The 12,188-nt window shown below is 47.8% G+C and overlaps 1 long non-coding RNA gene across 1 annotated transcript in view; it reads left to right on the forward strand.

The window, feature by feature from the left end:
* LOC308057165 overlaps positions 1 to 12,188 on the forward strand; it is a 153,159-nt gene that overhangs the window by 6,869 nt on the left and 134,102 nt on the right. The window lies entirely within an intron of this gene.

Here is a 12,188-nt window from a genome sequence, read left to right on the forward strand (position 1 = left end):
GAGACGGGACGCAGCTTGATGCAAGCAAGTTGTAGGTTTATTAGTGATTTTCTTACAATTATACATTTCTACCTTCTACATATTACACACTGATTGGTTAAATCTTAAGTGTAAAAAACACTGATTGGTTGATATTTAAGGCACACCGTTAAAACAATAGGAACTTATTAGTTTACCTTAACATAGCAACAATTTCTATTCCCAAATTAGGAGGTTTCTTTCTAGGCGGCTTTCTTGATTAACAAAGTTACATATCGGCGCCATCCGTTCCCTTATCTGGCTACTTGTTTCTCTGTCCGCCTGGCTGCCTCCTCAGCTGTAACGGCTCAGGGGTCTGCAGTTAGCTTGTTCCTTGGTTCCCAGGGCTTGTGCCCTGCAAGTTCTAACAAGTCTCTATTCATCAGGCTATCAGTACTTGGACTCTTGTCCTTGAGGCCTTGTCCTACAGGGGAACACAGACAGACAGGCTGATTCTTTGCACCAGCACTCTGCTGCCTCTCGGCACAGTTCTTTGTGTGACTTTGTGGGTGATGCAAGGTGAGGGGGTCGCTCTGAGCCAGCTGGCGTTTCCGCACCAGGCCAGAGGCGCAGGATCCCTTTGGGCACAGCTGTTCTCTCATCTTGCGTTCACTGCTTAGATTTAGTTTAATGCCCTGTCCTATCCTCAAACAGCGTGGCTGTAGCAAACTGAAGAGGAAATGCCCTGCGGTCCCTGGCTCCCTGAGCTTGTGAAATGATCTGTTGCTTTGGGGAGGGACTGAGAAATGGTTTTACGTCATTCGTATGGAAGGTAAAAATGATGTTGGCCTAGGGCAGTTCTCCATACTGCCCAAGTGACATAAGAGCTTAACCTCACCGAGGTAGGCTTTGCAGAGGACGCTGCTTCCTTTAAAATGTGATTTATTAGTATGAATTAGCATTCATTTTGGGTGTGGAAGTAAATTGGTTCCCATGAAGGGCAAATTGCTGCTCTTCAACTAGAGAGAAGCAGCAGAGCAACAGATGAACATCACCCCAAATAGAAGTAGGGTGAGATAACTCCCAGGAGCACTCATGTCCAGTACTTTGTCCCTTGTCTTGCCCTTGAACTGGTGAGTGTGTGGCATTAGGGAGCTGTGCCAGCAAGGTCCTCTGCACAGCTGCAGCGACACCCTGGCGGTTTCTGCCAAACTGGGTTTTGTGCTCCTTGCAGGGCATTGGGGGAGGGATGTGGGCTGCTTGGTGAGGAGCACATGAGGATTATACAGCAGAACCAGAATGTTGTACAAATCAGACTTTTTGTGTCGTACTTGATGGAGTGTGAGTCAGCAAAGTCCCACAGTGCTGTCGCTCAGCTAGAAATGCATCAGTAGCATGGTCAGGATGTGCAGAGCACCTTGCAAAGCCCTTGGCCAAGAGGCAGGCTTTGGGAAATGGTTCTGTAAAGCCACCTGCGCTGGGCTTGCAGTTGCTTGCCTGCAGAGTATCTGTGTTAGTTGTGGAAGGCTCAGGAGTGCTGCCTTTGAACAACCCCTACATCCCTGATGCTGCACGATCCACAGGGACTGTGGGTAACCCAGTGAACTGGGATGCGGGTCTTCCTGATGGGGAGTTGGTTTGTATAATTCTCTTGCTTTGAATCTGTTCTTCCCTGGGGTAAGTCTGACTTCAGTGAAGTCACTCCTGATTGAAAGGAGTAAAATTGTGGCTAAGCCCTAAGTAATCGGGCCATGTGAGTTGTTAGTGGCTGAAATGCCACGTAGCCCTTTCTTGGAAAATGAGCAGTTTCCTGCTGTCTCGCAGTCATTTGGGAATGTGCCACGTGCTCGGACTGTCAGAAAAGAAATAGCTGATGTGCCTCTTGGTTTATTGGCACTTGTGTTATAAATGAACTGCTAATTTTTCTGCTGGGCAACATTTCCAATTTGTTACTCTTGCTGCTTCTGATTTGCACGTTTCTGTTTTATGGCTCCAGTTGTACAGCGTGGGTGTTCTCGTGCCAGACCCTGTTCCCACGTGTTCTTGCATTATGGTCTGACAGCCTCTGCTGAATTGGGAACCATTGTGGCACTGACCGGCAGATAAACAACAGACAGAAATACTTCCATTTGTGCGTCCTACAGGCTTATTAATAGTTTATTGTAAAGGAAGAAGGAAGTAAGAAGCACATAAAAACATAGCAGAGCTTATTCTGTGTTGTCCTCTTGCTCTTTTCACTGTAGCAGTGCACTGTTTTCAGGCAATACAAGTTCAGTCTGTGAGGTTTGTGAAATTCATTGCTGATGCTCCGTGGAGACTGAATTAATGCTCATTGATTACTCTGAAATACGACAGGAGAGCGAGTTATTGCATTACTGAAATGAAGTCCTTTAAAAGTCAGCCCAGCCCTGTCAGATGTTTTGTTGTGCACAGAAGCTATTCAAAGAATACTTTTAAGATGACTCTTGTGGGGAGGAAAGGGGCAGAAGACCAAGGCAAATGGCGCGGCGCCACATGAACGTGAAGCCAAGTGACTCATTTCAAAGACTCCTGCGAACCGGCAGGTGAGGGGGGCAGGCGGAGGGGCACCCCCTCTGCTGCAAACAGATCTTCATCCTCCGGTCTCTCCTGTCTTGTGATGGCCCTTATTTTCCAGCCTTTCTGATATCAGGGTTTCAGCGGGAGCTTTCCCTGCTTGGCTTGCCGTGTTACCTCATGCTACAAGGATCTTTTCTGTGCAGGTTGGCTGCTGCAAGGAGTTCGGTGAAGCATTTGGGATAGGTTATGCAGGGAAACTGACATCTGAGTTTGGGGTTCTGGGCAGTTAGGGTTGATATTGGTGTGACAGTAATTACTGTTAGCCTGAGTTTACAAAGAGCCTGAAACAGCACCGAAGACGAGCAGCTGCTTCAGTCTCAGTGGGTGCCAGTTCAAATGCCAGTGGTGAAACCTGGAAGGCCAGAGCTTGTAATTTACTGCTTGTCACAGGGGAGCATGAGAAGGGGAACCATCGTACAACTGTCTCTATCTTCCTTGAAATTGAGAGGGGAGTTATATGCAGGATGAATTCGTATTTGCATGAAAACCTATAGCCTGAAGCTGTGTCTAAACACAGCAAACTTTAAAGCATAGATGGGATGCAACCCCTCTGTCATCCAGGCACGTTTATTTAGAAACCTGGTCTTAAACAGTCTGCTAAGGGTTTGCAGTTGCAAAGTAGAACAACATTTTGCACTGGTCTCAACTGTGCCCCTAGGCTGCAAGCAAGTGCATAGCAGAGTTAGCGCCCTGGTAACACGAGGCAGTGCTGCAGCAGAGACTTTGCAACCTCTTACCCCCAAGGGAGGGCAATTCAGCTTTCAAAAGCTTAAGGGACCATGGGTTCACAGCGGCACAAACAGCCAGCTTCTGCCTAGGACCCCTCTGCCTTGGCTTTCCCCCTGTTTGGGCTGACTCTGCATTCAGCCTGGTGCAAGGTCCCACTTTGGTGGGGTGGTAGAGCGTGGCTGAAGGGTCAGCCCGCTCTGAAGTGCTGAGTCAAGCCTTGCACGGGATGCCATGTCCCACGGTGTCCTTGGAGAGGGGGCTTGTAGCATAATGTGCATCTGCAGGAATGGCGAGAGGCATCTTTCTCTCTCAAGGTCGTGGTTGTCTCTGTGAAACCAAACCCTTGTTGCTTTTGCCTTGCCCTCAGGTCCATGGAGAAATCCCTTGTGCATTGCTGTGCAGGTGGTCCCAGTGCCCCTCACCCGCAACGGAGCTGGGAAGGCTGCCAGTGCTTGCTTTTGGGGGGTATTTATTTCTTGGGCTCTTAATTGCATTGCTGTTGATCCATTTGCTCCTTAGCAATGACAACGACTTGACAATTACTTCCTTTTACTTCCTTCAGGTAGCTCCAGTTGTTGAAGTTCCTTTTTTCTTTATCCTCCTGCTGATCTGAACTTGCATCCTCCCCTGCCTACCCGGCACCTGAAAGAGGGAGCTAAGTAAATATGGCATGCCAAGACTTAATAAGGCAGGTAGCTTTCAATTGGCTTTGCAATGCCTTTGTTACAGCAGTGTGGCCAAAAGAACAACAACAACAAAAGCAAATAACATTCTTCATTTGCTAATGAGTTTCTGAGGATCGAAACAGTGCAGGACGTGAAGTACCCAGATAACAGGTGCTTTAAATTCATATGGGCTGCCCATAGCTTTTATTTTAGAGGGCTTAGCTGCAAGATTGAGTACAAAATTGCCAATTCAGAATGACTTGCTGAAGATGAAACACTTTCCTGAAACGCGGTATTAAATCATGCAGGTTGCTTGCTGCAGTTCCCTTCCTAGTGTTTTACCTTCCAAATAGGAAAAGCAAAAGCCCTTCTGCAGTTTCTAGGGTGAATATTTGAGATGTCTAGAAAAAGAGATTATTCTTTTTGTCTTTGATGGGGCAGCATCTGTGTTGACAACCTTAAACCCCAGCTGAGCAGGTGGTAGGCGAGGTGCTGGGTGGCGGGTGAGGCGCTGGCTGTCAGCGCCTGTGTTAGAGCAATAGGTACGTGTCTGTGCCTGGGCTGGCTGCCTTAGGGCCCTTCCAGGAGGGGATGGGGATGGGAGCAGAAATCCCAGCCGTGGAGGAGTCTGGATCAGTTCTGCTGAAGGGAGTTTGCTGCTGTATGCAATTCCTAAATCAAAGTGCTTGCTGCTTCAACAATGATAAAAATATCAAATTAATTAAAAGCACTGAGGAAAAAATCAGGGCAGCCAGTGAGTGATGAGAAGCAGAGCTTTTATCAGCTCATCAACAAGAGCGCTGCTGGGGGTAATGGCTCCTGGCCCTATGGCAGCAGTTTTACCACTGATTTCAGTGGGGGCAAGGTGATAGTTCCAGCGCAGCGACGCCACGCCATACATCTGGAGACTGCTCTGCTCATCTCTACAGTAACATGATTTTGGTAATTTGATTTGCCTTCCTGCTGCTAAACGCCAGACAGCTGGGGTGGGGGGGGATTGCCTGGCTCTGTTCTGCAGAAGGCAGTGGCTGGGACTGCACAGCCAGCTTTGCTCTGCTGGGGTGTCTGAGTGTCCCCCGTGTGCAGCTCCCGATGCCGCCTGCCTGGGGTGGGTGTGCTAACCAGGCACGCCGTCACTTACTCCTCTAGAACAGACCTTACAGAGGGGTGTGATTAAGGCATCAGCCAGAGCTGTCTCTGTGTCCCCTGAGGCTGGGGTGAGATGTAAAGGGAAACAGAGTTCAGGCACAGGAAGAACTAACACCCTTTAACTCTAGCGCAGAGCTGGCGTAGGCTGCTGAGGGCAGGGGTGGAACTGTTAGTGCTTTTAAGTACTTGTGAAACCTCTTGCAAAAACAGTTTGGGTCTGGAGCTGAGCCAGCTCTGGTGTGGGGAGATGGACCAGGTGGCTTTTGAAGGGTGCGTGTCCCCAGCCTTGGCCCTATAACGCTGTGAGAAGGGGCAGGAAATACACCCGTACCCTACACTGCCCTGACACTGCCGCAATTGTCTAATTCCGTACGTCACCAGCTTGTGAAGTATTTCACCAAAGACTGACCGTTGATCACGTATGTGGTGAAGTCCTTTTGAAAACGTACCTGAGCATCCCCTGCCGAGCTTCAACGAGGTCGCCGCGTTGCTGGCGTTGGAGTTAGTGCTGTGGCACAGCTGGGTTCTCAGTGGTGCTTCCAATAGTCTGCGGTGGCGATTGAAGCAGGTTCCATTAGTGCTGTGATCCCTTGCACGAAGAGACTGTTCTGGTGTCTCAGAATCAAAGCATCAGATAATTGTGGTGCTGCCAGCTTGCTGTGAAAGCGGGTGAATCAGTGGGGTTGTTTCTTCTTTGCAAGTTAACGACCCTGTGCAAGTCATGCTACTGGAATGAAAGCTCATGAAGGTAAAAAGTACTGTTGCGTTACTGAATGATACTGCTACAGTCACAGAAAACAGCAGTTTTCCTTCTGCCGTGGGAATGGTGCTAAATGCATTGTGCTGAGATTGTTTCTTTCCCTGCAGGATTATTTCCACGAGCTCATCTGCATCACAGAAAGGGAGAAGTTTGTTGTGCCTATCCAAGCTATAGGTGCCCGAGCTATCCTGGACTTCCCCGACCAGGTGAACTTCTCAGCCTGTCCCGTCAAGTACAGCACCCAGAAAACGCTGCTGGTTCGCAACGTTGGTAACCGGGTGGCCCGCTACTGCATCAGCACGCAGAGGTAGGGAGCTCATCTTTTTTTGTGCAAAACACTGTGGTGTGATAATATAGTTGGGAAACAGCGACAAAAAGGAACCAGAGCATGTGAGCTGCCGTGCTGCTGCCGTGGCTGGAAATGGGCAGGGCACGTGGGGTTTGCTGTTGATTATAGTGTTTGAAGCATGGCGCAACCTCTGCTTAAACTCTGCAAGCTGCAGAGTGGAGTTTTATAGTGCAACGGTGTCTTCAGTGCACAGCCGTGCAAGGCTGATTCTGTTAGACTGAAAGAGCAATTGTAAGAAGGCAGCTGGACTGCCCTTGGGCTGTGGAAGATCCTGCGGGGCAGACGACAGCTCTAGGAGCTCAGTTCCTGCAGACCAAGGGCAGTGTTAAGAAATGGGCAAGCTCTGAGCTGGTGGAAGAGACATTTAAGAATTTATCAGCAGCTTTATCAGCAGTTTGTCTAGAGTAGCGAGTGCAATCAGAGATGATAGATCAAAGCAATTGGTATTGAGACCCTGACAAAAACCCTGTGGGGTCCAGAACCTGGTTTTCCAGTAGGTTTGATCTGGTCCCTGGGATCCAATATTCTTCATTAGAATGAGCTCTTAAGTGGAGATGAGCTGGCAGCAGCTTCAAAACTGCACTTTAGCCCCAAAGCAGAATGCCAATGGGCGCACAGGCAAAAGGTGCAGCAAATACCTGGTATGTGGGGTGGGAGCCTCTTGTAGAGCTTTGTCTCTCTCAGATCTCCTGGAAAGTGCTCTAGGACTTTGTAGTAGCTACCGTCAACCTCCTTGATCTTCAGTGCCTTCTGAAATGGGTATGTGGCCCTGTTGGCCAAATATACACGTTCCCTGGGAGGCCACAAGCACGTGGCATTTTGGCAGTCTCCTGGTCAAGCGCCCGATGTGTGCTGTGTCGTGGACAGCCTGTACTGTTCCTGTTGGTCTGAGAAGACAGTCACTGTTTTTCCAGTTTGCTGAACTGGAGAAGGTAATGCATTTTGGACACTGCACCTGCAAGGAAACCAGTTCAGCTGGCTGGTAGTTAGCTCCGAGTTGCTTGGTCCCAGAGGTCTTGGTGCAGGAGCTGAGGTCCAGAACGCAGCAAAGACGTGCCGTCTGCCTTAGTGCACCTGAGTTGCTTCAGTTTCTTCCCCAGGAAAACAGGGGTCAAGAGAAGGCTCTTTGCTCTTTCTCCTGGGAAGTGTGAAGGTCCAAGAGGCTCCTACCAAAGCCTGACAAGGCTGTTGAAGCAGGCTTCCAGGATGCTATTCAAGCAGGCTGCTGCTTGTCACTGTGGAAATATGTAGACAGGACCTTGTAAATCCCTGTACAGCTTCCCTCTGGGATTTCCAGATCTAGTCGTCACCACCAAAACAAGTACCCAGTCGTGTGTAGCATCTCTTGGCAACGTCCTTGCCAACTCTTCTATTGAGTGATCCAGCATATGTTGAATCCTGCTTGATACGATTTTTATGCTGAACTTCAGCAATTGAATGTTTTAGTCCTGATTTGCAACAAAGGGATGGGAAGTGTTACGAAAGCTGTATTTCAAACTACACAAGAAAGTACAATTCTGAATAACTGGATTGCATGTGCGCAGAGATCAAAAGCTGGTAAGATTTCCCATGTCAGCCAAAGGCATCAGTCATCTCTTCCATTTTGTTATGAACTTTTGAAAGCCAGTTTGAAATTTCAAACTGATGATCTTTGAATATAAGCAGCGTTTTACTTTTTTATTCTAATTAGGTCACCCCCACTTTCCTTCAGATTTCTTTTTAAATACTCTGAGGTTCCTGTCTTTTTGCTTGGGTTTTTTTGGTTTGGTTTGTTTTTGGTTTTTTTTTTGGCTTTAAGTGTTCAGCAAAATGTCATAATGAATTCCTCATTGGGAACTTTCTTAAAGGTTGAGTTCCTCTAATGCCTGTCTGTCTACCATCTGCCTATATATATGCACAGGTGTATAGGAAATATTGGAAATTTGGGGAACATGTGAAATGGAATTGGGCTGATGGAGAAGATAAAATCATAGAATAACTTTGGAAGAGACCTCTGGAGATCATCTGAGCAAACACAGTGCTCAAAGCAAGTGTCAAAGTTTGATCAGGTGTGCACACAACACGAAAAGTAAGACCAAGTGATACCAACCTTCGTCTTTCCTTCTCAAGGCTGTGCAAAGCCCTTTATCCCAGCATCTCCCTGTATGTCCTGTGCTGCAGCCCCTAAGCTCCCTTTCCGTAGAAAGGTTTTCGTGCCCACCAGCCTGTACTGCCAGGGATTCTTCCACCCCAAATACAGGTGTTTGCATTTCCCATCCCTCGGCTGCATGCAGTTCTGCTGTGTCCCCTGAATAGCAGCCCAGCAGTCCGGTATCTCGACTGTACTCCCCCAAGCTTGCCTGGAAGCAGATCTCAGTGCAGCACTGCCTTTTCCTGATGTTACATTGTGCTATGCTGTGCTACGGGGTTAGAGAGGATCTGTCTGAGAAGCTCCATTTAGGAATGTCCCATCAAGCTCTGGAAGCTCAGGAAATGATCCTACATGGCACAGTGCTAGGAGCCGCCTTGCATCCCTCCCTGCAGTACCCATTATACTACATGGAGGCGTGGGATTGGAGAGTTACCATGGGATCTACAGGGATGTGACAACAGAGCCTATGTGCAGGGAAAGAGGGAAAGAGAGAGCTTGTCAGATGCTGGCTCTGTGCAGGATTTTTTCAGTATGGAGATGGAGTCTTGGATGCTTTGACCTGACAGACTGTGTTTACTGGAATGGTTACAGTGCTCGACTTTGGCTTTTATACCATTACCAAAAAATTCTGTATGCCAAGATTAAATGATCTTTGGGGTTTTTTCCTGCAATAGGTCTTAGTTGACAGATGAGGCAATTCAAACCAGTAATTTTACTGTCGGTCTTGGGGTGGGAGGCAGCTTTTAATGAAATCAATTCTCACAAACTCAGATGATTTTATAATGCAAATTAAGGCACCAGTGGACTAAAGGGGTTGTGGTTGTAGAAGAGAAACATACCATGGGACGAAGTATGTTGCAGCCTCCTTGCACACTGCACTGACTAAACGTATGGTTGCAGGAGAAAAGGCAGCGCGGTAGTCGGGAAATCCTGAGCCACAGAATTGTCAGCGTTGTTCACTTGTCAGTTGTGTTTCTGACTTGTCAGGAGTATTTTGCCCGTGGTATCCTCATGGGATTTAACTTTTGCCCAGCTCTGTCAAGATGGGGAGCTGATGCCTGGTGAAAGCAAGCAAGATGTAAACACCAAGATAGATCACAACGAAATTGCTTACTAATCTGGTGTTGTTCCCTTTCTGAAGGGCAATTACGGGCAAGATCTCAGCAGGTTGTGCTGGGAAGGTCTCCCTCAGATTGGTGCAGCTAGATGAGTTTATACAAGCTGGGGATTGCAAGGCACCACTGGGAGATCTGGACCTGTGACAGTTTAGATGTTGTACAACAAAGCAAGCGTACAAATGGGCATAGTTAAAAAGGATGTCAGAAGAAGAGCTATTAATAAACCTCCAAACCTTATCTTTCCTGTCTTTTCAGGAGCAGTAGTGATTCACTAACAGGGTAGATCTAACAGGACAAGAATTATCCTAAAGAGCAGCTCACAATTAATGGCTAAAAGGCCAAAGTTTAGCCTGCCAGCTTCATCTCTTGGCAGTGGCTTTCATGTGGCTATTAGTGTGTCAGGGACGTTTCCTTAGCATCTCTTATCTGTAGGCTGCAGGGAACAGCTTAGTGACGTGCACTGAAGTTCAGAGTTCAGGTTAAGCATGGAGCTTACATCCCTCTGGGTCTTGGAGAACCAGGTCTACGTGAGGGATAACAAGCTCCTGCTACAGCAGGAACCAAGTTGTCCTGTGGGTACAGCGTGGGGTGGGAGGCAGGAGGTGCAGCGTCTGACTTGCGCTCTGTTTCTCAGTCCTGAGAATGAGTCCTGACCTCGGTGGGATCCTCTTCTCTGGTAATTTGAAGATGTGAAGGTATCTACTTTCTCGGGCATCCCCTGAAGTCATCCTCGGGAGTGTCATTCCCATCCCAGCTATCTGAGGGCAGGGGTATGCAGACAAGGGGATGGAGTAGGAAGGGGATGGGGTGGGAGGTAGTGCTGAAGTGTGGCCCTTAACCAGCAACTTTTCTGTTCCGGCAATGTTTCTGGTAAAAACAACAAAATAAAAGAGGTGGGGGGGAATTTTTCTGTGCCTTTCCCCCAGCAGGCAGTGATGCCAGCCAAGCACCAGCAGAGCCCTGCCCAGTATAACCAGGCACAACCCCCAGTGCACGTGCAGGGCCATGGAGAGCAGTCCGGTTCTGAGGCTGGCGGCACCTTGGCTTTCCTCCTCCCTCTCAAAAGTCTCAGGTCCAGCACGTGAACATTGCAGGCCCAGTGCTTCCCCATTAGTCACTGGCGATGTTCTTGCTAGTTGTAATGGGAGCAGGTCAGGCCCCTAATTGCAGCAATATCTCCTTAATGAGCAGGAACTCCAGCAATTTCATCAGCTGTCACTGCTGACATGAACGAAGCTCAGCTTGCACATGGCTCCAGTTTTTCACATTATTTTTGTGGGCTGCATTCCCCAATCACTGGGAAACTCTGCAGAACAAATTTTTAAGGTTAATTGACCACCAGCAAAGCGCTAAACCAAATAACTTTTGCTTTCTAAGTGAGGCTGTACAAGAGCCACAAAGCCCAGCTGCTGTTGTGCAGAAACATGTTGCATCTGACTTTTCCCTGAGCATTAAAGGACTGAATTATGTGTCTGTCAGCTGAGAGCTGTTTACCTGGCCACAAATCATAATTGCTCTTGTTAAATCCAAAGTACACCAAAACCTTTTCATAATTATTTCCAACACATTGCACAGAATTTCTCTAGTAGGCCAAGCAAACAGTTACCAAGCCTGGATCACAACCCAGAGCCCCAGACTGCATTGCCTGTGAATACACCGAAAACCTCCTGTTAAAGGTGCCTTGAAATGCTCCTGGTAATGGTGCTTCATTTAGCTAGAGATTTAATTGTTCAGGCTGTAAATGGGTACTCCTTTTGTGTCTTGTTTTCTTGTTTCTGTATCACTCTAATCTGCCTTTGCACTCGTACAGATTTTTCTTGGCTTAGAGCAGCTTTCATTGAAATGCTGATAAAATGTGTCCTTTCTTAGGCAAAACCAGGATGCTTTCAAGGTAAAAAAAAAAAAAAAAAAAAGATTAATTCTGCCAATTAGAGTTTAATTATTTTCTGTTCTTCAAGAATAAACTTCTGTTCTCCCTGTCTGATTTCCAGGCTGTAATCTCACTGGGACAGGTATCACCTTGACATTTGCATCTCTTGAGGTGTATAGGTGGCAGGAAAAGATGGATTCCTGAGGAACTCAGTGTCAAGTTGTGCATGCAAATAACTCTTGCCATCTCTGTGCCCTTCAAAAACCCTCCTCCGATCGTACCGCTAGCAGTCAGACTCTTGAGCCTTGCTGCAGAGAACTGGATGCAGGGTATGGGGGAGATGAGGTCATTTTATAGCTTAGGGTCTTTATAGCTTAGGCTGGAGCTCTTCAGGAGTTGGGTCGGTGGCTCAGTTCCTGGCCCTGTATGTTCTCTTTTTCTGCTGCTGACTGTGGTTTCTTGGCCCCTTGCTAATACAGGTGAGCTGGAGTGAGCTAGACGGCAGAAGGAGTGTAGTCCCCAAATGTCCCACAGTAATCCTGATGTGCCTCTCCGTGTTGCAGCCCTTTCTCTGTTGATCGCTCTGCTGGGACTCTTGGGATTGGCGATGCCGTGCAAGTAACAGTGGACTTCCACCCACAGAAGACTGGTGATTATTCCGGGTCCCTGACAGTACACTACGACACAGGTAAGGTCTGGGCACTGCATGGTGCCCAGTCTCTGCATCCTTCAAAACAGAGACCTTTCAAAGCAGAAAAATGTGAAGCTTGCTTTGCAGACTACTTCTAAAACCTTGTATTTCAGAACCTCTGCATGTTTTGGTGCTTCAAGTGAGCAGGTAAGGGACAAAGGCTGAGTGTG

This window comes from Falco punctatus (assembly GCF_963210335.1).
Source record: "Falco punctatus genome assembly, contig: scaffold_50, whole genome shotgun sequence".
NCBI classification, from domain to species: Eukaryota; Metazoa; Chordata; class Aves; order Falconiformes; family Falconidae; genus Falco; species Falco punctatus.